We start from the raw sequence: 25,034 nt of genomic DNA on the forward strand, positions 1-25,034 counted from the left end.
TGACAAGCACCCAGAAATCAATCCTGAAGGCACAGAAATTTACAACCTAAATGACAGAGAATTCAAAACAGCTATCATAAAAAAACTCAATGAGTTACAGGAAAATTCAGGTAGTTCAATGAAGTGAGGAATAAAATTAATGAACAGAGGGAACTCTTTACAAAAGAGATTGAACTATAAAGAAAAACCAATCAGAAACGTTGGAGATGGAAAACACAATGGATGAGATAAAGAAAAATCTGGACTCCCTGAATAACAGAGCTGATATTATGGAGCACAGAATCAGCAATCTGGAGGACAGAAATATAGAAATGCTTCAGATGGAGAGAGAGAACTAAGACTAAAAAGACATGAAGAAATTCTCTGAGAAATATCCAATTCAATTAGGAAATAAAACATGAGGATTATAGGTATTCAAGAGGGAGAAAAGACGGAAAATGGAGCAGAAAGCTTGTTCAAAGAAATAATAGCTGAGAACTTCCCAAACCTGGGGAAGGAGCTGGAAATACAAGTAAAAGAAGCTAATAGAACTCCTAATTATATCAATATGAAAAGACCTTCTCCAAGGCATATAGTAGTAAAACTGGCAAAAGTCAATGACAAAGAAAAAATCTTAAGAGAGGCAAGGTAGATGCAAATAACTTACAAAGGAGCCTCTATCAGGCTTTTGGTGGATTTCTCAGCAGAAACCTTACAGGCTAGGAGAGAGTGGAATGCTATACTCAAAATTCTGAAAGACAAAAACTTTCAGCCAAGAATACTCTATCCAGTGATAATATCCTTCAGATATGATGGAGAAATAAAAACTTTCCCAGATAAACAAAACTGAAGAGAGTTCATCACAAGGTGCTGCCTACAAGAAATGATCAAGAAGGCTTTCATACCTGAAAAACAAAAAGAAAGGGTTTACAAAGCCTTGAGCAAGGAGATAAATAGGCAGACAAAATCAGAAAATTACAGGTCTCTATCCGAACAGGTTAGCTAACACCTAATTATAACGTTAAAGATAAAGGGAAGGAAAACATCAAAAATAAATATAATCTTGTCATTTTAACCACAAACTCACAACACAAGATGGAATAAGTTGTGACAACAATAACTTAGACAGGGAAGAAGAAAGGGATGGAATCAGCTTAGACTAAGGAAATAAGAGGCTATCAGAAAATGAACTATCTCATCTACCAGATATTTTTATACAAATATCATGGCAACTGTTAAACAAATAATCAGAACAGAGACAAAAATGATAAATAAAGAGAAAACTGAGAAAATCATCATGGAGAACTACCAAACTGAACTGATAGTCTGAAATACATAGGACAAGAAACAAGAGAAATACAGAACAACTGGAAAACAAGTGATAAAATGGCAGCATTAAGCCCTCACATATCGATAATCACTCTAGGGGCTGGCCCCGTGGCCGAGTGGTTAAGTTTGCACGCTCTGCTGCAGGCAGCCCAGTGTTTCATTGGTTCGAAGCCTGGGCGTGGACATGGCACTGCTCATCAAGCCACACTGAGGCAGCATCCCACATGCCACAACTAGAAGGACCCACAACGAAGAATATACAACTAAGTACTGGGGGGCTTTGGGGAGAAAAAGGAAAAATAAAATAAAATCTTTAAAAAAATAATCACTCTAAATGTAAATGGATTGAATTCTCCAATCAAAAGACACAGAATGACAGACAGATTAAAAACAAGAATCAATGATATGCTGCCTCTAGGAAACTTGTCTCAGCTCTAAAGACAACACAGGCTCAGAATGAAGGGATGGAGGACAATACTCCAAGTTAATGGCAAACAAAAGAAAGCAGCTATTTCCATACTTATATCAGACAAAGTAGACTTCAAGATAAAAAAGGCAATGAGAGGCAGTATATAATGCTAAAAGGGACACTCCACCAAGAAGACATAACACTTACAAATATATATGCACACAACACAGGATCACCAAAGTACATAAAGCAACTATTAACAAACCTAAAAGGAGATGTTAACAACAATACAATAATAGTAGCGGACCTTAACACCCCATTTACATCAAAGGATAGATCATCCAGACAGAAAGTCAACAAAGAAATAGTGCATTTAAATGAAAAACTAGACCAGATAGACTTAATAGATATGTACAGAACACTCCATCCAAAAACAGCAGAATACACATTCTTCTCAAGTGCACATGGAACATTCTCGAGGATAGAGTATATGTTGGGAAATAAGGCAAGTCTCAATAAATTTAAGAAGATTGAAATCATATCAAGCATCTTTTCTGACCATAATGCTATAAAACTAGAAATCAACTACAAGAAAAAAGCAGAGAAAGTGACAAATATGTGGAGACCAAACAACGTGCTACTGAACAACCAATGGATTACTGAAGAAATTAAAGGAGAAATCAAAAAATATCTGGAGACAAATAAAAATGAAAATACACCATATCAACTCATATGGGATGCAGCAAAAGCAGTCCTAAGAGGGAAATTCATATAGGCCCACCTTAACAAACAGGAAAAATCTCAAATGAGCAATATTCAACTACACCTAACAGAATTAGAAAAATAGAAATCCACAAAGCCCAAAGTCAGCCGAAGAAGGGAAATAATAAAAATTAGAGCAGAAATAAATAAATTTGAAACCCCCCAAAAATAGTAAAAAGGATCACTAAAACTAAGAGCTGATGCTTTGAGAAGATAAACAAAATTGACAAGAAATTGTCAATTGCTCTATCTGAATAGACCAATCACAAGTAAAGAGATTGAAACAGTAATCGAAAACCTCCCTCAAAATAAAAGTCCAGGACCACATGGCTTCTCTGGAGAATTATACCAAACATTCAAAGAAGATTGATACCTATCCTTCTCAAACTCTTCCAAAAAGTTTAAGAAGATGGAACACGTCCTAACACATTTTATGAGGCCAACATCACCCTGATCCCAAAGCCAGAAAAGGACAACACAAAGGAGGAAAATTACAGGCCATAGATGCAAAAATCCTCAACAAAATATTGGCAAACTGAATACAGCAATACATTAAAAAGATACATCATGATCAAGTGGGATTTATACCAGGGATGCAGGAATGGTTCAACATCCGCAAATCAATCAATATGATGCACCACATTAACAAAATGACGAATAAAAACCCACGATCATATCAATATGTGCAGAGAAAGCATTTGACAAGATCCAACATCCATTTATGATAAAAACACTGAATAAAATGGGTATAGAAGGAAAGTACCTCAACATAATAAAGGTCATATATGACAAACCCACAGCCAACATCATCCTCCATGGGGAAAAACTGAATGCCATCCCTCTGAGAATGGGAACGAGACAAGGGTGCCTACTGTCATCACTCTTATTCAAAATAGTACTGTAGGTTTTGGCCAGAGCAATCAGGCAAGAAAAAGAAACAAAAGGAATCCAAATAGGCACTGAAGAAGTGAAACTCTCACTGCTTGTAGACAACATGATTTTATATCTAGAAAATCCTAAAGAGTCCATTGGAAAACTATTAGAAATAATCAACAACTACAACAAATTTGCAGGGTACAAAGTCAACTTGCAAAAATCAGTTTCATTTCTATACTCTAATAACTAACAGAAAGAGAATTCAAGAATGCAATCCCATTTACAATCATAACAAAAAGAATAAAATATCTAGGAATAAATTTATCCAAAGAGGTGAAAGACCTATGCAATGAAAACTATAAGATATTATTGAAAGAAATTGATGATGACATAAAGAAATGGAAAGATATTCCATGCACATGGATTGGAAGAATAAACATAGTTAAAATGTCCATACTACCTAAAGCAATCTACAGATTCAGTGCAATCCCAATCAGAATCCCAATGACATTCTTCACGGAAATAGAACAAAGAATCCTAAAATTCATATGGGGAAACAAAAGACCCCAAATAGCTAAAGCAATCCTGAGAGAAACAGAATAAAGCTGGAGGCATCACAACCTCTGACCTCAAAATATACTACAAAGCTATAGTAATCAAAACAGCATGGTACTGGTACAAAAACAGACACACAGATCAAAGGAACAGAATTGAAAGCCCAGAAATAAAGCCACACATCTATGGACAGCTAATCTTTGACCAATGAGCTAAGAACATACAATGGAGAAAGGAAAGTCTCTTCAATAAATGATGTTGGGAAAACTGGACAGCCACATGCAAAAGAATGAAAGTAGATCATTATCTTTGATCATATGCAAAAATTAATTCAAAATGGATCAAAGACTTGAAGGTAAGAGTTGAAACCATAAAATTCCTGGAAGAAAATATAGGCAGTACACTCTTTGACATCAGTCTTAGAAGGATCTTTTCAAATACCATGCCTACTCAGGCAAGGGAAACAAAAGAAAAAAGAAACAAGTGGGACTTCTTCACACTAAAGAGCTTCTGCAAGGCAAAGGAAACCAGGAACAAAACGAAAAGACAATCCACCAACTGGGAGAAAATATTTGCAAATCATATATCCAACAAAGGATTAACTCCAAAATACATAAAGAACTCACACAACTCAACAACAACAAAACAACCCAACCAACAAATGGGCAGAAGATATGAATAGACATTTTTCCAAAGAAGATATAGAGATGGCCAATAGGCACATGAAAAGATGCTCAACATCACTAATCAGGAGGGAAATGCAAGTCAAAATACACTAAGATATCACCTTACATCTATTAGAATGCTATATAATCACCAAGACAAAAAATAACAAACGTTAGAGAGGATGAATAGAAAAGGGAACCCTCATTCACTGCTGGTGGGAATGCAAACTGGTGCAGCCACTATGGAAAAGAGTATGAAGGTTTCTCAAAAAGTTAGAAGTAGAATTACCACACAACCCAGCTATTCCACTACTGGGTATTTAACCAAAAAACTTGAAATCAACACTTCAAAGAGACTTATGCACCCCTATGTTCATTGCAATATTATTCACAATAACCAAGAAGTGGAAGCAACCTAAGTGCCCACTGACTGATGATTGGATAAAGAAGATGTGGTGTATATATATATACAATGGAATACTACTCAGCCATAAAAAAGACAAAATCATGCCATTGCAACAACATGGATGGACCTTGAGGGTATTATGTTAAGTGAAATTAGCCTGACAGAGAAAGACAAACACCATATGATTTCACTCATATGTGGAAGATAAAGAAACACATGTAAAAAGAGAACAGATTAATGATTACCAGAAGGAAAGGGGATTGGGGGATGGACATAAGGGGTAAAGGGACACATTTATATGGTGACTGAAAAATAATAATGTACAACTGAAATTTCACAATGTTATAAACTATTATTACCTCAATAACATTCTTTTTTTTTTTATGAGGAAGATTATCCCTGAGCTAACATCTGCTGCCAATCCTCCTCTTTTTGCTGAGGAAGACTGGCCCTGAGCTAACATCCATGCCCAACTTCCTCTACTTTATATGTGGGATGCCTGCCACAGCATGGCTTGCCAAGCCATGGCATGTCCGCACCCGAGACCTGAACCAGTGAACCCCGGGCTGCCGAAGCAGAACATGCAAACTTAGCCACTGCACCACCGGCTGGCCCCAATACAATTCTTTTAAAAAAAGAAGTCATTGAGAAACTGAGGGAAAATTGACTTAGTGTGTGGAATGTTGGAGTTCAAGAAATGTGAAATGCAAAAATCAAATGATGATAAAATCCAGTGGGAAGAGGGGTATGCCTAAGGAGTAGGGTACTGAAATGTAAACAAAAGATCCATAGGGTTAAGTTCAAAGAATATAAAACTAAACGTATTGTTAAAATATCCCAGGATGGGATATTTGTGTATTTGGGAGAGGATGAATAGGTAACAAAGTCTCCAGTCGACATTGTAGATAAGTGGCCCAACTATTAAAAGAGTTAGGAGGGAGAGATAGAGGGTAATGAGGGTCACGTTGCCTAAGTGTTATAAGAGGACAGCCCCTGACATGAAGGGATGGGTAAAATAATGGAATCAGCTAATGGGTAGCCTAGTTGTTGCTGAATAATCCCTCCCTCCACCACCACCAGCAGGCCTGAAGTGTCTTGGGTGTGGAGAACAAGTCCAACCATTGGAGAGAGCTGAAAAATATATGGTATCTTGTAGAAAGGCAAGTTGAAGAGAATGTTCTACGAAGATGTTAAAGAAACAGAGAGTGCCCCTTAAAAGAGAACATGATTCCCGAGTACCTAGTCAGAAGGCTCCTGGGTCATTAAAGTGAGAGTTGGAGGGATAGGGCACTGGGCTGAGAGCAGAAGGCACAGGTAGATGAGATGACAGGAGATGGGGACAAGATGCGGAGGAACTTGACAGGAGCAGAGATGGAACTGCTAGGCCTCAATATCCCAACTCAAGCACAGGTTTCTTGGGCATCCCACATGGCTGTTGGACCTGAATAGGGTGGGAGGAATGGGTTGCACCTCCTACTCTCTTGGCTGAGTTTCAACGCTTCCTCAGAGAAAACAGTTAGAAGGAAAAGTGTGATTTAGCAATTGAGAGTTTTGTCCTTAGGAATGTTAAATCAAGAATGGTGTAAATAGAGACTGAATCTGTCTTAGCATCGGCACATCCTTTCTACCCCTTTAGGGTTACTATTTTTCCCCCTTGGATCACTATCATGACATCTTTTTATAAAACTAGTTTTCATTTGCCAACTTGGCTCCTTTGAAGCCTGTGGAAGATATATCGGGTATCCCATCTTTATGCCCAGAAGCCAAGAAGCAATAATTGAAGGGGTGGAGAGGGAGGGCAGGAGGTCAGTGGATGCCTGAGAGGACGTCCCAGGTGGGGAGATGTCATCATTAGAGGAGGTGCCTGCTTTTTTCCTTCATTCCAAATTTTTCTTATTCGCAACAGTGCAACAAAAATCAAGAAAGAGTTCTCACTACTCTTAGAGTCCCATTTGGTCTTTCTCGTCGAGCTGCCTTCTTCCAGAATCCTCAACAGCCTCCTCCACCATCTCCCTTCCTTCACACTCACCTTCACACTCATTGGGTCTATTTTTCTGGGCAAAGCACTGAGCAATCTTGATTCTGAAAGGAACATATCGAAAAGTCCTTAGTGTAAAGGGGGAGTGACAGCAGAGAGGCAATGGGGAAACAGGCAGGGCCCTGGAGAGGGAGTAAGAAGGCCCGAGCTATTCCACTTAGTAATTTTTGTGGTTTGGGGCAAGATATCTAACTGATTACCTCAATTTTCTCACCTATCCAATGGAGATAATAATATTCACTTCAGAAGGATTTTATGACAATTAAATGAGATCTGTCAAAGTGTTCTTGAAATTATAAAACCCCTATTATGGAATATGGTAAGTAGAGGAAGAAAGGTCCAAGTGGAGTGATTTGGACGTTCACAGAAGAGCGCACACTCCCACCGCGTGTTACAGCTGATACTTTCCTTCTACTTTTACTATTTATAACAGATATAAATCATAGCTCCATGCAAACAGCCCCGGAATTTCTTCTCAGGTAAAGTACGCCAACAGTCTGCTCAGTGGTACTTTGTAAGTTAAAATTATAAGTCACAAATACTTACTCCTTATGCCTAGTAAGGGCTTACGGCAAGATTAAAATAAATAATTTTATTTTTTGAATCATGGGATAGAAAACTTCCCATAAAGGTAGGAAAATCTTGTATATATTTAGCCTCAAGGAACTTTTGATGGTGACCATATAAATGTCATTGGGAGTGAGAGTTGAACTTTTTTCGTGTATTGCTATCCTAAACCCCTTTTACCATTCTAAAGTTCCTTCCAACCCCAAAATCTGAATACATGAATAATTTTCAAATTTCAGCAAGCTTTCACACTGTGAGTAAAAGCCAACTCCATTACTATTTTATAATCTGAACAAAATTGCAAAGGAATACTGATTCCAGTCCAAGAAAGGCATTTTATCTGACTTGCTTAGAGCACTCCTTATTCATACTTGTGAATTATGGGTGCAAAAACACAGACACAAAAACTGTCAGAAAATGTGAATGTCTTTAATAACACCTTTATGTGAGAAATCATTAACATAAGATGGTGAGGCATGAAGTAAAAATAAATTGCATAGATAGCATCAGCAGACATTACTCTTATAGCAGCTTACGTAGGACTTGCATTTATTTAAATAAAAGATATGATACTGTTATTAATTCATTTAATCCTCACAAAAGCCCTATGGGTTTGAGAAACCACCAAACTGTTTTCCAAAGCGACCATACCATATTTTTTAACTTCCTTTGAATGTATTCAATTTGAAATTTTTAAATAATGCAACACAATCTTTTGATATTACATTATTAACATAGTGCTTTATTAAAGATCAGCAAATCTTTGCAGTAACACATTAAGTTAAAAATTACCTCAGAAAGAAAATATGAAATTGTCAAACTCACAGAAGCAGAGTTGAATTGTGGTTGCCAGAGGCTGAGAGGAGGGGGAGGGTACAGGGAAATATTAGTCAAAGGGCACAAAGCTTCACTTGTACAAGATGAGTAAGTCCTAGAGACCTACTGTACCACATAGTGCCTACAGTTAACAGTACTGTATTGGATACTTAAAAATTTGCTCAGAGGGTAAATCTTATGTTAAGTGTTATTATCATACACATATATGAAAATAACAATAAGTAAAGAGGGCAGGAGGCAAGTTTTGGAGGCGATGAATATGTTTATGGCATAGATTGTGATGATGGTTTCAGGGGTGGGTACTTATCTCCAAATTCATCTAGTTGTATATATTAAATATGTACAGCATTTTGTATGTCAATCATGCCCCAATAAAGTGGTTTTTAAAAATCCCACTATTTGTGGGTTGATATTTTGAGACCGTGACTATCTCGGTTTCCAACAACTTTTTTCCAGTAGTTTTAGCATCCAGTGATGATTCCTGCCTGAATCAATCATTACTCTAGTGATTAGAGTATGATGATTTTCTAGTTCTATTTCTAATATGTTTCATTTTAATATTCAGCAAAATATCTGACTTTCAAAAATGCCCTCAGGACAAGTTGAGGCCTCTCAGTTTGCTGAGAGTATGGAGCATAAATCTGCTAATTCTGATATAACACAGACATACCTGAATGGTCTACAGGAGAAGGAGGAACAATCTTGTGTTCTAGAATAAACACATACATAAAAGTTGCTGAGAGGTTGCATCCTTACTCCACCATTGTAAAATGCAAAAGCCTAATGATCTGCTCATTAAGATGGATGCTTCTGGCTCCGGAGAAGGCAACTAGAAAATACAATAAAAATAGGAATATTCATGCTGCCCGTAGCTATAAATCATACACTTTCAATCAGGCAGTTTTCTTTCAGACATTTTAATTTAGTTTTAGCCTATTCTTCTCTGCCACTTGGGAATCATATTCTAAATGACTGAAAACCTGCTGAAAATGAGGATGGCATAGCCCCAAACCTTATGCCTCATATGTGGATGAACCCCTGACATGATGCGGGAGCCCACGTCATCTTCCACTTATGCCATCTTTTTATTGACACATGACCAAATGTTCAATGTTCTTGTGTTTTCTGGTGTCACACTTCTTAGAAGAAGATTGTCTCCGCAACTAATAGCCTGAATTTTCAAGCATACTCTCCCCTCTCTCCTCTCCAGAGAATAGATCGCTGTTCTGGGACTTCAGCACCTGGATCAGAAGAAACTGTGCTCAGCATCTTTCAGCTCTCCCCACCTGCACTCGCCTGCTCAGATCCAAAATTTCTATCAAACCCCCACATCAAAACCCCACAGCAGTCATGTACACCGGATTCAAGTCGTAAGAAAGCCCTCAGATCCTTGAAAGAATCATTTCATTTCTCCTCTTGGAAGGACCAGGAGATAGCAACAATCAAGATAGGAAGGAAAATGATTGTGAGAAAACTACAAGATTCTCTACCCCTCAAAAGAATAAAGCTTGCATACTGCAACTTCCTGATTTTTTGACTTGTTTTATATTTAGAACTTCTAGATGCTTGAAATTATTGTGGTGATTTGCTTCGTGTAGTGCAAACCCATGTTTTTTCAGAGATTATTTATATTTTGATACTCTCAAAATTTGGCCCATTAACTTTTTTTGAAAAGGTAATTTTTTTAAAGATCTGGTTAAAACCATATAAATATTAGCATGGAGAGTTTGTCCAAAGATTGAAGATGGCCTCCCTCTTAAGAACAGATATTGCTATCACACAGTTTGGGTTTAGGAAATTAAAAAAACTTGGGAAATTGTCAGAGAAATGGACAGAAAAGCCCCTATCCACTTTATTCCCAATTCCTAGCCCTCTATGTGCACACTGTGGGCCTTCACAGAAACACATGACTGACATCAGGAAAGAAGTCAAATTATGTTCTCTTCAGGACTCCACTGGATAGAAATCTGACTCAAACTAGCTTAAGCAAAAACAGACTTTATTGGCTCACAAAAATGAAAAGTCAAGAGGCACATATGGCAGGTTGGATTCAGGAGTTCAAACAAGGGTATCTGGACCGTGACTCTGTCTCCTCACCCTGCCTTCCTCTGCGTGTAGCTTCATCCTCAGACAGGCTTTCCAGATATTCTAGGAATGGACACCATCTACTCTCTACTTACATAGTCCTTATAGGCAGAGATTTCAGAGGAAAGGACACAGCTTGCTCTTGTCTGGCATCCACACTGTTAAACTCCTTTCTGGTGACCTCTCTGTACCACTTGAGATATTTGACTCCCTTCTCGTTCTGCAGAGTCTTTTCTCCCTTAATTTCTGCTCTGCATTATCTTTGTTCTCCCCTCTCTATTCTATCTATCTTACTTCTTTGTCATGCCTCATAAATGTTGGCATTTTCCAAAATTCTCACTTACCCATTTGTTTTTTTAAATTAGTAAATATGCATAATAATTATAGATAGAGATATATACAAATATATGCATAATTAGTTTCACTAGGGTTTAATTTACATAAAATAAAATACCCCCATTTCAAGAGTACAATTTATTGACTTTTGGCAACACATAGTTGTGTAACCACTACTACATTAAAAATAGAGAACATTTCCATCATTCCTCCAAAATCTTTCAGGTCCCTTTGCATCCAATCCTCTTCCCCTATCTCTGACTCCAGACAACCACTGATCTTCTTTTTGTCATTATAGTTTTGCCTATTCTACAATTTTATACAAATGAAGCCATACAGTATACAGTTTTTGTGTCAGGCTTCTTTTACTTAGCATGGTATTTTTGAGATTCATCCACGTTGTTGCATGTATTGGCACTTCATTCCTTTTTATTGCTAAGTATTATTTTATTGTATGGATATACCATAATCTGTTTATCCATTCACCAGGTAATAGACATTCAGGTTGTTATCAGTGCGGGGCTAGCATGAATGATGCCACTATGAACATTCACCTACTAGTATTTGTGCGGCCATATGTTTTCATTTCTCTTGGGTAGACACACAGGAGTGGATTTGATGAGTTGTATGGTAAGTGTATGTTTAACTTTATAAGAAATGACAAAACTATTTTCCAAAGTGTCTATCATTTTGCATTCCCACCAGGAATGAGTGAATGCTGTAGTTACTTCACATCCTTGCTAATACTTGGTATGCTCTGTCTGTTTAACTTTAGCCGTCCTAATGGCTGTGAGTGCTGTCTCCTGAGATTTTAAGTTGCATTTCTCTGATAACTGGTGACATAGAGCATCTTTTCATGTGCTTAATGGTCACTTGTTTATCTTCTTTTAGAAAGTATCTGTTCAAATATTTTATCCATTTTTAACGGGATTATTGGTTTTTTAATTATTTGGTTGGAAAGTTCTTTATATATTCTTCACACAGGTCCTCTGTCACATCTATGCCTCTCTGTTGCTAAAATTTAAGTTCTATGATGACATATTTGTTGTTTACTGTTGCACCATAATGCCCCACAGTGCTTGGCATACAATAGATACTCAATAAATACTTGTGAATAGGAGCCAGCCCTGTGGCCGAGTGGTTAAGTTCACACGCTCCGCTTCGTCGACTCAGGGTTTGCTGTTTTGGATCCTGGGCGCGGACATGGCACCACTCATTAAGCCATGCTGAGGCGGCGTCCCACATAGCAGAAGTAGAAGGACCTACAACTAGAATATACAATTATCTACTGGGGGGCTTTGGAGAGAAGAAGAAGGAGAAAAAAAAAGATTGGCAACAGATGTTAACTCAGGGCCAATGTTAAAAAAAAAAAAAAGAAATGATAAAAAAATACCTAACGAGTGAATTAATGAATTTCCAAATGTGCTCAGTACTCTTCAACAGAACATCAAAGGCAGATACAGAATGGCAAGAAAAGACTGGATTATCTCCTTCACCTATGCACAATTCTGGGATACAAGGGTCTCACTCACTACAAAAATATGCAGCAACCTCCATAGTGCACCTTCTAAGTCAGCCTCCAGCCCCCACCTCCAGTCCCCAAACCTTTGTTTGGGCCTGCTTTTGTATGTGAAACCAGCAGTGGCCCAGTCAGGGAGTGTGGGCGGATAGCCTCAGGGTTCCATCCTGGGTTTAGTTGTCTCAGGAAGAGTGATACAGGCCAATGGTTCTCAAACTTCAGCATGCATAATAATTCCCGGGAGAGCTGATTAAAGCATAGATTGCTGGGTCCTACTCCCATAGCTGTTCATTAATTCTCCAGATAATTTGAAATTCTAACATGTTCCCCAGTGAGTGGGTGCTGCTGGTACAGGGATCACACTTTGGGAACCACTGTGTAGGCAAATGTTTATCAAGTAAAAACTCTAGTAAGGTCCTGCTTCTGACATTCTAGCACGGTTCTAGAAAACAGAAAGTGGCCCAGGAAAAAACCCATTTGAATTCCTCATATCACATAGATAGATGCCTGACAGGCACCAGGAGTTGTATATGTCAACATGACCATCAGGTATAGATTTGTGAGAGGAAATCTGTCAATGACTAAGTGCCCAAGAAAAGACCTAAAGACAATCCACATAGTCTGTTGACAAACACTGTGGCTGGATGAATATTTCCTAAATCAGGGATAAATAAAAACATAAACAAATATGCCTATAAAAATATTCTAGTGCTGAAGGGAAAGGGACTAATGTCCAGAAAACTTAAGGAAAGAGTACACTCCTAGAAAAGACTCTCTAGCAGAGGAAACACAAATTAGCTCCAGGTCTGCTTGGTGTTCTCAACATATAGAGAACACACCGTCTCTGAAAATGGAGCAGTGAACCATGGGGAAAGATCAGAAGACTGGAGTAAAGTCTTCCAATTAGATTCACTTTCAGGATAACATCGTTTGGCATTTACACTGAAGAAAATTTTAAAACTTATGTAAAAAACAGACTCAAGAAGGTCTCTCAGGATACAGAGGAAAAGGACAAGATAACAATGATAAGAGAAGATTATAGATATGGGCAAGGTGAGCGAGAATAGAGATGAACTTACAACTGGAAGACATTGACAAAAGTCAGAAGTGATCGAACATAATAAAAAAGATTATTTGACCTCTATTTTCAGCAACATGATGGACTAGATTCCCTTTTTAAAAACTTCAGTACAAAACATCTGGATATGCTAGATAAAACAACTATTACTCTTTTAAATGCATAACTGAAAGAAAGTAAGAGAAACCCTCAAAGACCCCCAAAATGAAGCAGAGGCCACAGTTCCCTTGAAGTGTTACTCGTCTCAGTAACCAAAGTTTTGGGTTGTGCCAGTGCAGGCAGCAGAAGACCAGCCTTCAGGCCCACATATTGCATCGCGGAATGTGAGAAATAGAATTGAGATTTCACGGAAATCCCAGAGATATCAAAGGGTCATATGATATTTTGAAAGAGGGGGAGAAGACTTCCCATCAGCAATGGAAGATGACACAGAAATTTGCATGTCTTAGTCTAAGCTCTGAAAGGGGGAAAATGCCTTTGTTGTGAAGTCATACTCTTAAACATACCCTCATGAGGATTTATGGTTCAAATATGTAGTACCTGAATGATCTGGGAGCCTGCAAGACAAGACTTGAAGTGGTCCTAGATGGGTAGGACATCAGAACACCGGGCAAAACAAGATTAGGTCCTCTTGAAAGACAGATCCAAGATTTCCAAAGATAAAGCCTGGCTCTTCAAAGATGAATTCATAATTCAAAGACATAGGAAACTAGAATTTCTGAGTGACAAGCAGAAATAACCACCAGTAATGGAATAACCCCCAGAAACTTCAGCCAAAAGAATTATGAGTTTTAGAATAGATGCTAAAGGAAAGAAATATAAAATTGAAAACGTGAAGAAGAAACATTACCAAGAAAAAAATCAAAAAAATTTTCAAAGAGGGGCTGGCCCCGTGGCCGAGTGGTTAAGTTCGCGCACTCCGCTGCAGGCGGCCCAGTGTTTCGTCGGTTCGAATCCTGGGCGCGGACATGGCACTGCTCGTCAGACCACGCTGAGGCAGCGTCCCACATGCCACAACTAGAGGAACCCACAACGAAGAATACACAACTATGTACCGGGGGGCTTTGGGGAGAGGAAGGAAAAAATAAAATCTTTAAAAAAAAAAAAAAAATTTTCAAAGAATCATAGAGAATATCTAGAAATCAAAAACATAATTATTAAATTTCAAAAACGTAATGAATAAGAGAGAATACCAGAGTACATGAAACTGAAAAAAGAATTAGTGAACTAGAAGATAAAATTCAGTAAATTATTCAGAAAGCAGCACAGAGAGACAGAGATAGATAATAAAATAAGTTGATTTATATGTGGAATACAGAATGTGAATCTAATTGAAACTAGGAAAGGATAGAGAGAATGGAGGGCTCTTTTATTTCTCACTTAATAAAGTCAACTTATTACTGAAAAAGCTGATGTTTACTGCAGTCACTAAATGAAAAATATTTTACTAATTTTGATGGGAAAAATTATGATACATTCCACCCTACACCAAGATATCCAAAGAAGCTTTCACACAGTACCTTAAATCAGTTGACCAGTGAAAACAAGTTTATATACATGATAAACTGTAATTTAAAAGTACACAAAAACAATTTATACATAAACTTTAATGTAATGAAAGTTTTATTGTATTTGCTAATGGGAGAAGACTTGAGAACATGGTAGCTGGTGGTAGATGGGTGCAGGAAAGTCATACTTTGGATGATGCATTATTCTTTCTGCATCATTTTCTCTGCCTTTGGGAAATTTCATGATTGTCTCACTGAATATAGCACAGAAAAACACCTGCAGTACAAAATTACGGCTAAATCTTGTAGTACTTTAAATGTGAAAATAGTCACATGTAAAACAAACTGGACTGTCATAGAAGAGCCTTTCAATTCAGTTCTCTTGCAGAGGACAGGTTTGGATTCATCTGAAGTGTGCAGTTCAAATCTGTTTATATGACATTCTCGACTAGGAACAGTTGTGTCAAGTCAATTGATCAGTGTTTTCACTTGATACAGAAATTTAAAATATAACTTCTTATAATGTATTTATTTAGTGTATTACTGGGTCAAAAAGATATTATGCCGTAAAAAAGAGAGCAATTGTCTGAAAAGTGGTATAATTTTTCAGACATTATTAAGGCAAAAATTATTAACTGAGCAGACATTATGTGTGGCATGTATTTGAAGGTTTATAATTCACACTTTTTCAGAATTGATGAAAGATATAAATCCTTAGGTTCAAGAAGCACAATGATCCTCAGGCGAGACAAATCAGCAAAATCTATACCTGGACATTTCATGGGGAAACTGCAGAACATGGAAGGCAAAGAGAAAACTTGGAAAGCAGCTGGAGAGAAAAGACAAATTAGTTACAAAAGAATGGGTAGGTTGACAAAGGACTTCTCGACAGCAATAACAGAATCAAGAAAAGAGTGGAATAATATCCTCAAAGTTCTGAGAGAAAATGATTGCTAATCTAAAACATACACCTAGCTAAATTATATTTTAAGAATGAGAATCAAACAAAGACCTTTTCAGAAAAACAACCACCAAGAAAGTTTTCAACTTATTCTCACTAAGAACTTAAAAAGAGTATACTTCAAAAAGAAAGAATATGAGGGGGCAGACCCCGTGGCTGAGTGGTTAAATTCGCTCACTGTGCTTTGGCGGCCCAAGGTTTTCGCCAGTTCAGATCCTGGGCGCAGACATGGCACCACTCATCAGGCCATGTTGAGGCTGCATCCCACATGCCACAACTAGAAGGACCCACAACTAAAAGTACACAACTATCTACTGGGGGGGGATTTGGGGAGAAAAGAAAAGATTGGCAAATTGTTAGCTCAGGTGACAATCTTTAAAAAAAAAGAGAAGATTGGCAACAGAAGTTAAAAAAAAAAGAAGAAGGAATATGAGATGCAAGAAGAAATGATTTGAGAAATATTTGATTTTTTAAATTTACTTGTGTATCTTTTTATGTTGATGTGTATACAAATTAATGTAGTATTTAGTCTCCTTATTTCACAACTAGTAGCATACTACTCATCTTCACTTTGTCTCGTTTATTTAACATTATAGCCTGGTAATATTTTCATAGCTAATTCGCAAGCATTTTTCAAGTCTACAATTGTGTCAAGTTTGCTACTGTCCCAATGGGCATAGCAGGTTGTGCGGCCTTAGAGTCAGCGTGGGAGGAGACTATCCAAGGGTGTCAATAAAGGGAGGTGTGAACATTTGAGGGTCGTTGCTGCAACACTCTACTACCTTATGCTACATAGATCCCATGGTCTTGGCTTAGATACCTAGAGTTCTGCAAGATTTGGACCAAAGATTTTGGCACACAGCTGCCTCTAGTGTTTTCTCCTCCATTCTATAAGGGTAGAGACACCCGAGCAATATTGAAAACATTTCAGTCTCTCAACACATAAGGCCCTCACGTAGTAATGCAGAGCCACTGAGTAGTGGACTGTGTGTTAAGCTCTATGCAGCCCTTCGAGAATTGCAGACTAGTCAGACCTATTAGGTACGATGCCTCAAACTATTTGTAATTGGAGATACATCACCTAATAATGATGCTAATTAAATAAAAGTGCTTGGCCCTTTGAGTGTAAGAAAGTATGGCGGATAGGTAAGCTGGAACTTTATTTCTTAGATTCCCTGCCTTGTTTTGTGTTCGCATGGGCAAAAAGAGACATTTTCTTAGGGATTTACAAGGCAGAAGTGAAGTAGGGGGCCATCTTTTTATGCTCAAAATGTTGGGGCAGGGCACAAGACACTCAGGCACATGATCCCATCTGGTTGATGGGGGCAATAGCTGGGTCCACAACTATCTAGCTCCTACAGGATCCTTCATCAGCTTTTGCAACTTCTGAGTCAGATGCATGTTTAGCACCCTGACAAAGGGCACCAGCACCTCCAACAGGACATCCCCATCATCGAGGGAAGAGGCTTGGAAGCAGTAAGTGACCAATGTGAATTCTAGTCCTTCCTCCTGGGCTTCATTTCAGCCTCATAGGTTCCAATTCACATCCATCTTCCCTTCCCAACTACCTACCCCACAGATAACAAATGAATTCAGTAAAGTTTCAGGATAAAAAATTAATACACAAAAATCAGTTAAATTTCTATACACTAAAAATAAACTATCAGAAAGAGAAATTAAGAATACAATCCCATTTATAATTGCATCAAAAAGAATAAGATACCTAGGCATAAATTTAACCAACAAGGTGAAAGACCTGTACACTGAAAACTACAAGACATTAATGAAAGAAATTGAAGAAGACACAAATAAATGAAAGATATTCCATGCTCATGGATTGGAAGAATTAATATTGTTAAAATGTCCATACTACCCAAAGAAATCTAAAGATTCAATGCAATCCTTATCAAAATTCCAATGACATTTTTCATATAGCTAGAACAAACAATCCTAAAATTCTAATGGAACCACAAAAGACCTCCAATAGCCAAAGCAATCTTGAGAAATGAAACAAAGCCAGAGACATCACACTTCCTGATTTCAAACTGTATTACAAAGCTATGGTAATCAAAACAGTATAGTATCGGTACAAAAACAAACACATATGTCAATGGAACAAAATAGAGAGCCCAGAAATAAACCTACGAATATATATGGTCAATTAATTATGACGAAAGAGCCAAGACTATACGAGGAGAAAGAGATAGTCTCTTCAATAAATGGTGTTGGGAAAATTGGACAGCCACATGCAAAAGAATGATATTTGATCACTATCTTACAACACACAAAAAAACAACTCAAAAAACGGATTAAAGACTTGAACATAAGACACAAAGCATAATTAAGCCTCAATCTCCATTTTTCCTAGTTTGGGTCTCCAAATTCATTCAGGTGTGTCGGAACAAATTCCTGATAACAAACCCCAGAACTAGATTGGTTTGCTCATTCTGAATAATCCCAGGACTCCCCTAGACACTCCCTCTCCCAGGGGGCAGGGCCTCTACAGTAAACTTATGCAAAAGCTAACAGAGGTCCCACAGAGCTTGTTTTCAGAAAGTAGGCAGACCCAGGAGAGAAAGGGCACAGGGACAGCTGAGCTACAGCTCCTAAACCTGCCTCTTGGATTATTCACTCCTCTTCCTCCATGCATGAGAGGCCAGGGGTATCTTGGTGTAGTCAACTATGCCTAAGAACTCATTTTAAACTAATGTTTTCAAATATGTTGAATTATTATCAATGTTACTGTACTTGTTCTATGATCATAAACAATGTAAATGTGAAGACTCATAGAAAAGCACACATACAATGTTTGTGCATCAATCTAAAATTAATTGACAATTATATAACATATGAAATGCTTCCTCCATTAATACATATACCTCTATGCTTGTCCACTGTTTCCCCCCAACATGGACAACTGGGCAAATAAATGAGATAAAAGCCTAGCACAGAGGGACATGATGGACCCAGGGCAGGCAGCAACCACCCTGGAGCCAAGGGACGATATTTTGATCATCAATGCTTTCTATTGAAAGATTATAGATCAAAAGGGGAAAATGACAAATAGAAATGGCAAGCAATAGGATATATTGGAGTATATGAGGAAGCCATTTGGTGTAAACCTAATTTGGCCTCACTTTGTTTTTCCAAAAGGGCCTGACATGGCCATCGAGCACGCATTGTATATCTGCTTAAACGTTTGCTATGTCCCAAAGACAAGAACAAAGGCCCTTAAGATAAAGGTGCAACTTCCCCCCAACAGTGGCATTTCCTTAAGGATAGGCATCCTTCCCTAGGCTAGGAACTGATTGCTATGCTCACCTGTGACCACCCAGCTCGAGACAACAGAACTGCCACCCTGCTGTGTCCACCAAGACAGCAGACCTACTACCTGCTGTGTCCATCAATCTCTGTGCTGACAGAGCAGTCTCATGACTATTGTAAAAAGGACATTTCAATCATATGTGAAACATCCCTTTTGAGGGTATATAAGCACTCTGTATATACCACTTCTTTGGTGCCTTTCCTTCCTTTGGGAAGGAAGGCCCCGGGCCATGGTTCTCACATTTTGGCTCAGAATAAACTCACCGAAATTTTCATTTATAGATTGGTTATGGATTATTTTCATCGACAGGTATGTCTTGGGACCTGGAAAGAAATATGAAGCAAAGAAAAGTAGACACACATATGTGTGCTCAATTTAGGAGACTCTAAAAGTGTTCATAGTTTTTTTTATATTATAATATAGTAAAAGGAGATGTTTAATGCCAGAATGAAGGGTTTGTACCTAATTTATTAGCACTGATGAATCACTGGAATTTTAAAGCAGAAAAGCAAATAATTGGAATTTAATGTGGCAGGAGTACATGGTGAGAAGGTGTCGAGAAACTGGTTAGGAGGATGATGGAATGTTTAAGCAAGAGGAAAAGAAACATTAAACTTGGAGCAAAAAAGAAAGAAAAGGAGGAGACTGATTTAAAAATTTCTTCACTCCCAGAAGATCTAAATGTGAACAACGAAGGAAAAGCAAGAGGGAGAGTCGCTGATAATTGATGAGGTTTCAGAGCTAGGGTTACAGGGGAAATGATGGAGCCATTAGCAAGCGAGGAAGATAGGAAAACGGTTTTGATGGAGGATATGAGGATGCTGGCTTCTTATTTGTTCATTTTGCAATTTTAAGGTGTTGTAAGCACCTTAACAAAAAAGGATACACATGTTGTAAGAGTGAAACAAATATAAACGGTAAAAGTCAGGATCAAGGAAAAGGAGGCCACAAATGGCAGGAATGCACATTATTGCTGTGAATGAGATTCAAAGTTGGCTCTCAGCCAAATGGTCAGTGACTTTGTTCTCATTAGTGGATAGCATAGAGTGTGTCCATTATTTGGAAGGGTGGGGAGCAAAGCTCTTCCAGTATCAAATTGTTTTTTGCTATTACCATACTTTGGCTCTCTTGGCTCAACCTAAAGTCAGTTACCAAAATCTGTTGATCCTAAATTGTTTTATTCCCTCGAGCCTTCACATGTTTCTCCACAACCCAGAGCTATTACTTTGGTTCCAGTCGCACCCTGTTATGCATGGATTACTGCAACAGTCTCCAGTTAGCCCCTCCAATTTCCTCTCCACACTGCAGTATCAACATAAACAAAACTGGACACTAGGTAAAGATGGATTTTATTTGAGCCTATTGCAATAGAGCAGAAATCCCAGTGTATAGGAGTTTAGCTCTGAGGCGACCTACTGTTTTAAAAGGAGAATGAGGGAGGTGGGGAGGTGTGAGTGGAAGCTCAAGCAGAGTCAAGGAAGTAAAAATTTACAAAAAATGGTAAGTAGTCAGTGTCAGTGTGGTTAGCCAATCTGTGTCTGCTAACTGGCATTTACTGAAGTTAGGCTTCTACCCTCCCTCAGAAACTGGGAGAAGGGGGCCCTAGCCTTATGATTACACTTCAAAGGAATGGCTCAGCCAGCCTTAAGAAAGACACTCTTGGGCTATGGGAGATACAGAGACATCTCAAAGGGACAGAAGAAGAATTTACAATTGTAGGCTTTTTTAAAAAATGCTCTAAGAAAAGGGAGTCTCTCTCAAGATGTTGGCTGGAACAAGGGTAAATTCTTTTGGCAGCCTCGAGCTTTTCCTGTCAGGAACTCAAAGGGGCTTGATTGTTCCAGTGCCCTGAGCTTAGGCTGCTAGAAGCCATGCTAGAGTTTAGTCTCTTAGTGCAGGGGCTTGGATGTTCTCAGCAGCCAGAGCTATCTTTCTAAAATGGAAATGGAATCTGTGACTTTCCTGCTCCAAACCTTTCATTTATTCCCCATTTCATCGGGGAAATTCCCACACTTCCTAGCATGACTTACAGGCTCTTTGAGATGTGGCTTCTGCTCCCTCACTAGCCTCATCATTCCCACTGGAGTGAACATTTGCTGTTTTTGAACCACCGGATGCCTAGGCTTCTCCTGTTGGTAATGAGTCTTCAGTTTCCTTTACCTCTTCTGGATGGTGAGCTGTCTCTATGGAGCTATCAAGGCAAGTCCCACCTTCCTCCAGCCAGCAGCAGGTTGCTTCAACCTGGCTCTCTCTTCAGGAACTTGAATCTAGGGAGGAATGACACAAAGGCAGAAACAAGGTTAGAGCTCCTGTTCCCTGGGGGCAGTGCTCCGACAAGGGCGCGGGGATGACCTTGCTGCCTCCACCTCCAGTCTTGCCTATTTTGGTCTCTCTGAATCTAGCACTCCTGCCCTTTCAGGGCTTCTATGAAATCCTGACATCTTTTCCATAAACTGTTTTCTGTTTACCTTAGCCAGAGTGAGCTTCTACTGTTGTCACCAGAAAAGCCACCGTTCTCCTGGCCAACTCCTACTGTTCTTTCAGGCCTCAGTGAAGACGTCAGCATTTTTATCCTGCCTGTGCAAGAGGCAGAATTTCATCTGCCTTTACTTCCATTCCTTCCTTCCCCTACTTCCCAGGCTTCCCATGGTTGATGAGAGGAGTGGACCCATTTTACTGACATATAATTATTCATTCTCCTAACCCTGTGTTTCTTTGTTTTCAATAGCTGTGTTTTATATTGAATCTTGTGATTATATTTACAGCAGTTATTTGTGCCTAAGTCCCTGTACTTCATTGATTTTGGTTTTTCTATTCTTTTTGTTTTTGTTTTTGGTGAGGAAGCTTGTCCCTGAACTAACACCTGTGCCAATCTTCCTCTGCTTTGTATGTGGGATGCCACCACAGCATGGTCTGATGAGCGGTGTGTAGCTCTGCACCCGGGATCTGAACCTGAGAACCCCAGGCCACTGAAGCAGAGTGAGTGAACCCAACCACTACCCACCAGGCTGGCCCCGTCTGTTCTTTAGTTCTTAATTTTGAATCCTCTTAGTCAGCAGGGTATCTATGAGTAGTTTATTTTCTAACTCTTTGCACAAGAACATACTCTGGCTAGGAATGGGATTCTTAATTACATTCTCAAAATCTTTACATATTTTCCATCATCTTTAGGAACTCAGCATTGCAAACAAGTCTGAGGAAAGCAACTTAATTTGGGTCCCTTTTAAGGAAAGCTGCTTTTCCTCCTCCCTAATTGGATATTTGCAGGATTTTATAAATATTCTCTACTTTTTAACTTTTTTTTGACCAGCCATGTCTAGTATGGGTATGAGAATTAATTTAGAATTTACTTGAACCGTAATGAACCATTTTTCCAAGTTAATTTTTTAGCAATTAAAGTTTATGCTATTATAGCTCCTGTATCCATCAGGGTATGACCAAAGAAGCAGAACCAGAAGAGATATTATTTATTTTTGGGAATTGGCTATGGTAGCCAGACTTCAAGATAGCCCACTCAATGATCCCTGCCTCCTGGTATTTAGGCCCTTGTGTGGACTCCTCCCACAATGTATGAGTCTTGGTCTGTATTAGTCTCACATGCACAGGTAGGTCTGTGGTTGCAGACAGGGCTGAGACGGGGATGAAACCACCAGGAGAGAGCCTTTAGAGTGGCAGCTGAGTCTTGTCTTGAAAGAGGCAGAGTTTCCATAGCATATTTTCCTGCTTCTCCTGTGGTTTTCACCCAAGTCAGCAAAAATAGTGAAGTACCATGGAGTCACAGAGCAATAGCATATGAGATTCCAGCTTTAAATTGTTACTCTTAGGCTTAAATAGGTAGTAGCAGATCATACTGCCCAAATTCTAGCCTACGTTGAGAGCAAAGTAGAATACTTTAGAGGGATTAATCTCAAGTTCATGTGACTTGTCAACAGTCTTGAGTAACCCGAACTATGCAAACTCAAGTTGGCCCTGAATTTGTTAATTCCAAGGCTTTAAACTAAGGCTTTAGATTTCACACAGAAATTATGGATTCAGTCATAAAAGGGTGGTTGATTTTATTAATAAAACAATAGGAACAAATGGATATCTTTATTGAAAAATATACCATCTTCTTAGATTACACTAGAGAAATAATAGCAAGTATTGCCAACCCAAAGGAAATAAAAAGGCTGATAGCTTTAAAATACTGTCTCTACAGAACATGATTGCTCAAAACGTCCAGAAAAAGTGGAGTGGTTTGAAAAACATGTAATATTAATATTGGACCATAAGCAGAGGAAAAACTAAAGGAAAAGGGAAAGACAAGTGAAGCTAAAGGAAGAATATTTCCTTAGGAGTAAGGCTGAAATCTTAGGGAACATATTAAAGAGAAATTAAACTGAAAAATGAGATCTCAAAGGCCTTTAGATATAAAAGGAAAAGGACAAACACGATAAAGTCTAACTGGTGTCAACGAGGATGTTAGATACAGGGAAGGTGTTTAGTTATTACTAGATCAGAAACAGTGAGTCAAAAAGTTTCAAAATTATCCTCCCAAATCTGCTATGGACTGAACTGTGTCCCCCTAAAATTTACATATTGAAGCCCTAACCTCCAATGGGACTGTACTTGGAGAGAAGGTCTTTAAGGGGGAACGATGGTTAAATGAAGTCATAAGGGATGGTTCCTAATCCAACAGGGCTGGTGTCCTTCTAAGAAGAGAAAGAGTCACAAGGAAAGTGGGCACAGAGAATAGGTCATGTGGGCTCACAGGGGCCGCCTACAAGCCAAGAGAAAAGAACAAAATCTCCGAACTAAGTCTACCTTACTGGCACCTTGATCTTGGACTTCCCAGCCTCCAAAACTGGGAGAAATAAATTTCTGTTGTAGAAGCCACCCAATCTGTGATATTTTGTTGCGGTAACATTAGCAGAGTAATACAAAATCTGAGAGAAAAAGGAGTACACTGAAATAACATTCTTGAGAGGGCTAGTGATACTGACCCTGATGTCAGTTTCCCCATATTAAACCCAGCATATATGGGGTTAAAACCAAAACACTCTTTCCCTCCTTACTCTCTGGCTTCCTGGCTCCAGAATCCACTGTCCTCCATGGAGACAGACACCACCAAGGACAAGCACCTGGATTCATTATCTCCTCCCCGCAAAGAGATACAGACTGGTGGGAAAGCTGCTGACCAGCAAGGTCACAGGCTCTCTCCTCTCTGCAAACAGTCTCAAGGGCAAAGACAGGCTGGTGGGACAGCTCTGACCAGCAAGGCCATATGCTTCCCCTCCCCTACCTAAAACCCCAAATAAAAACCCTTCCTTTTAGCTTTTTGGGGAGTGTGGGATTTCAGCATTAGCTGCCCTCTCTCCTTGCTCAGCACTGTGCAAAAATAAAATTCCTGCTTTATTCCACCACAACCAGTGTCAGAGATTCGTTTGCTGCGCAATGGGTGAGCGAACTCACTTCAGGTTCAGTATCACTAGGATCCAAGAAACTATTAAAAGGTAGATTCTTAAAATTGCTGATAGAAAGTCTATAGTAAAAGCAATTGATTTTCTTGCCTCTCATCCTATACCCCTCTAATCCATTCATTTCCAAGAAGCAAATCTGATTGTGTCAGTCCCTTACTCAAAGCTCCCATGCACACAAGCCCAAACTCCTTAGCCTGGAAGACAAGCCTTTCCAATATCTGGTTTCTATGTACCTCCCTGACTTGTTTCTTGATCCCTGCATCTTGGGTTCCAGTTGTACCAAAACATTTGCAGGCCTCTGAGCATTATAAACTTTATCACATGTTCCTTCTGTCTGACA

At 38.8% G+C, this 25,034-nt stretch overlaps 1 long non-coding RNA gene across 3 annotated transcripts in view; it reads right to left on the reverse strand.

Moving 5' to 3' along the window:
• The window catches only part of LOC111768570 (uncharacterized), a 98,629-nt gene that overhangs the window by 23,256 nt on the left and 50,339 nt on the right, over positions 1-25,034 (reverse strand). The window contains exons 3-4 of one of the 3 annotated variants that reach the window (XR_011427681.1): positions 21,396-21,502; positions 9,094-9,252 (exon numbers count right to left, since the gene is read on the reverse strand). This is a non-coding gene — a long non-coding RNA (uncharacterized lncRNA). Of the gene's footprint in view, positions 1-8,304; positions 9,253-21,265; positions 21,503-25,034 lie in introns of those variants that run through there. The other 2 variants (XR_011427683.1, XR_011427682.1) reach the window with 2 other exon arrangements.

This window comes from Equus caballus, chromosome 17 (genome assembly GCF_041296265.1).
Source record: "Equus caballus isolate H_3958 breed thoroughbred chromosome 17, TB-T2T, whole genome shotgun sequence".
In the NCBI taxonomy this organism is placed as follows: domain Eukaryota; kingdom Metazoa; phylum Chordata; class Mammalia; order Perissodactyla; family Equidae; genus Equus; species Equus caballus.